Source organism: Pungitius pungitius, chromosome 6, assembly GCF_949316345.1.
Source record: "Pungitius pungitius chromosome 6, fPunPun2.1, whole genome shotgun sequence".
Lineage (NCBI taxonomy): Eukaryota > Metazoa > Chordata > Actinopteri > Perciformes > Gasterosteidae > Pungitius > Pungitius pungitius.
The window spans coordinates 10,029,271-10,032,212 of record NC_084905.1 but is presented as its reverse complement, the minus strand read 5'-3'; the positions used below and the strand labels follow the sequence as shown (position 1 = coordinate 10,032,212).

The window sequence follows — 2,942 nt, the reverse complement described above, 5'->3', positions numbered from 1 at the left end:
GTGCTCTAAGTCTATGTTTTTGTTCACCAACATTAATCATGCTGTAATGCATTTTATGATTTGTATTGCAATGTGTTTTGCCTGGACCCCAGGAAGAATAGTATCCACTATGATGTAGACTAATGAGGATCCTTCATAAACATAATGATATAACAATAATAATATTAATAACAATAATAATAATAAATTGGCACCCTTATAATTTAAAACAAGCACAAAATACAGAGTCATACAGAAGACAAGAGACCATCGCTCATAGTATCTGTTTTTGTATCTGGCAAGTGTTTTTTTTGCACCACTATCAAAGAAAGATGCCCACTTCGGTCCAGTGTTTGCTCTTCAACAAGGAGGTCAATTAGCCATGCAACAGCTGTCATCTAGCACCAGCTGTTTCCACTGAGTAATCAACTCCAACAGCATTCAACAATTAAAAGAGTTCTTGTGTGTCATGCTTGCTGTGGTTTCTATTGAAATAAGCACAGGTCAAGCAAGAATGAGATGGGGTCGCTAATATGATAAGATATTTTCTGTCAAATTAGTGGCATCCCACTGTTAGCTTAAAATTGAATATCATTATTATTCTTTTGAAGGTAGTAGTCTTATAGTGCTTTCAAATAACCTTAAGGTGATATTCAATGCATCAATCTAGTTCTGCTGGAATGAGGTAAGGTTATTACTGTAAAATCTCAAATTTGAGAATTTTTCATTCATGAATTAAATTTTTTTAACTGTTTTGTAGGGTGTTATGGATTTCCTATCTGCTAGTTGGGGGCATTGCATGTTTCCCTGTGGAGAACGGTAAGACAACACTGGATGATATGGCTTTTGGTTTTTCCTTGTTTAAGCAGCTTCAAATGAAAGCTGGTCACTAAATTACCTTTTTGTTTTGCCCCAGAATCTGGTGCTAATACACGCTTACTGCGGCAGCCACTTTCTTGGAATTTGTTCAGTAGAATGGGGGGAGGGTCTGACCCAGGCAGCAGCCCCCATCTACCAAGTGTACCTAACCCAAGTTCTCACAAAGCCGCTGGAGATGCAGCTTCTCAAGATGGTATATCCAGTGCTGGCTGGGCCAGTTTCAGAAGCTCGCCAGCTGTTTACCGCAGCAACACTGCTGTGGGTAATGTGTTTCACGGGGGCTCCGCTAGTTTTGGAGATGGACTCTACAATAGTCCTGAGGTCAATGTGTATGGGGTTGGTTATTATGGGAATGATCGTAGTGCTCCAGATGGTAGCTTGGATAGTGCTCATATAGGTGACAGTTGGACTTCTGAACCGGCAGCTGGCTATGATACCATCGATGAAATCCCTAAGCCAGTCTTCAATGACGTGTCCAATCTGGAGCCTGTCTACTCTTTTAGTTCTCATTCAAGCTACCAACGAGGAAGAACCGTATTTGCTCAAACCCACTTCTACCCAAGGCTGCATGGTCCCCAACACATGCTAGTACGTATCAGCAAAAGTACTAAGCAAAGTCTTCCTGACAAAATTCCAACTAAAAGGGCCTTCTGAAGTATCTGTGGTAAGCTGACTTTAACCATATGTGATCAAATGTCTATGATTCATTCAAATGACTTACTACTGTCTGTCTTTTCAGGTTTTATGTTCCAAAAGACTTGCTGCTGATTCTGTTCAAACGGATTCTAATAAAAAGCCTTCATTTTTATATATATATATATATATATATATATATATATATATATATTATATATAATATATAATATATATATATATATATATATATATATATATATATATATATATATATATATATATATTTTATTTTTTTTGGAATGCTGCATTAATCTTATTTAGAGTTAAGTTCCGAAGGTCATTATTACCTGGAAAGATATTGCATCATAAAACACTTGAGCAGGTAACTGCTTTTAAGAATTATTTATTTTGGACAATTGATACTTCATGAACCCTTAGTGACCATGTAACCGTGTTAATGTTTGGAGGACCCATGTGATCTGTTCCTGGCTATTAACTCTGTTCAATCTAAGCTGTAGCTATCATGTGTATTAAGAAGGGTTCGTATTACTTTTGTATTTGTCTCTATCCTGCCTCCCTGTTAAATAACACAAAATTTAAAATCCTTCTCCCCTATAAAGAACTAACTAGTCAGGCACCATATCATAAGGAGCTCATAATCACTGTGCTCAAAAAATGCTGGTTATGTGTAGAGGGAGCAAAAGCCTTTAGTTATCACGCTCCGTTTTTGTGAAAATAGCTTCCACGTTAATGCTTATAGTCAGGACTTGCTCAGGTTAGCCTAGATCAGCCCTTAGCTAGGCCTAGACTGCTAGGACTTAGTAGGTTACACTGAGCTCATCGTTCCTTCTGTATGAGTCCTGTTTTTCGCAGAGATTAAACATTGGTAAAGGGTCACCAAAATATCCATGCTGTCAATATAACCGGGAACCCAATTCTGGTCTTTCACAATACCTCAAAATAGTGCAATAAAAGCGCTTTCATCAACGCCCCAGCATTCGCTGACTTTCGACCGAGTGTTCTTACTACTTTCTCCCATCAAAGTAACTTAGACAGTAGTTAGACATGTACATGTTCATGTATACTTATGAGATTTGACACGTAGATTTGCTGACGTGCATGAATTAACATTACTTAGGTTTTCAAGGCGATCGACAAAAAAACCCGAAAACGGCGCCAAATTGCGTTTGTCCGGTTGGGGCAACATTAGCTTTCGCTACCCGGGTTGGGACCATAGATTATAAAGGCTAGATGTCTCGTCCGCGTTGCCAGCCAACGGAGTCGAACGTCTGCAGATGGCGGCCATCTTGGTAGGGACGACTCGCTCACTCATAAAATTGTGTTGGTAGTGATACATGTAATTAATAACCATGACCTGCTCAATTTTCAACCGTTTGTTATGAACGTCAGATTTGTAAATATGACACTGCATACATACTATGAATAAT

General features: G+C 38.4%; 1 long non-coding RNA gene across 1 annotated transcript; it reads left to right on the top strand.

Moving 5' to 3' along the window:
• Positions 1 to 469: 469 nt before the first annotated feature.
• LOC119196222 (uncharacterized) lies at positions 470 to 1,691 on the top strand. Its single transcript, XR_005114283.2, has 4 exons — positions 470 to 664; positions 740 to 798; positions 896 to 1,522; positions 1,598 to 1,691. It is a non-coding gene; the product is annotated as an uncharacterized LOC119196222 (long non-coding RNA).
• The last annotated feature ends 1,251 nt before the right edge of the window (positions 1,692 to 2,942 follow it).